Source organism: Buceros rhinoceros, unplaced genomic scaffold, assembly GCF_000710305.1.
Source record: "Buceros rhinoceros silvestris isolate BGI_N320 unplaced genomic scaffold, ASM71030v1 scaffold27311, whole genome shotgun sequence".
NCBI lineage: Eukaryota > Metazoa > Chordata > Aves > Bucerotiformes > Bucerotidae > Buceros > Buceros rhinoceros.
Window position 1 is genome coordinate 7,089 of NW_010396341.1, and position 435 is coordinate 7,523.

A 435-nucleotide genomic window follows, 5' to 3' on the forward strand; every position below is an offset into this window, starting at 1 on the left:
GGGCTGCAGGATCGTCTCCAGTGTCAAGTTTGGTCACAGCCATGCTGGATGCTGCTCAAAGAGCTGCTTTCTCCGACATGTGGCTCAGGAGGTGGCACAGGACAAACTTGCCAGTCCCCGGTGACCACCACACTGGTCCCTGGCCCCAGCCTGGCTGCGTCCCTCTGCCAGCGCATCCCTCTGCCAGCTGTCCTCAGGAAAAGGCAACATGTTTTCCTTCCCAAAGCACCGCATCCACTGCAGAGGTGTTTTGTTCTCTGACACAAGTGCCTTCAGGTGGCTGAGTCTGAGCGTCTGCAAAGGTGGGTGCCCAGAGGGTCCTTCAGGCTCAGGAGACCCCACTTCTGGACATGGGTGACCAGTCGGTCCTGGGGCCCCACCTCACCCTGGGGAGGGGGAGAAGGACCCTGGAGAGCCACAGGGGTCGCAGCGGTG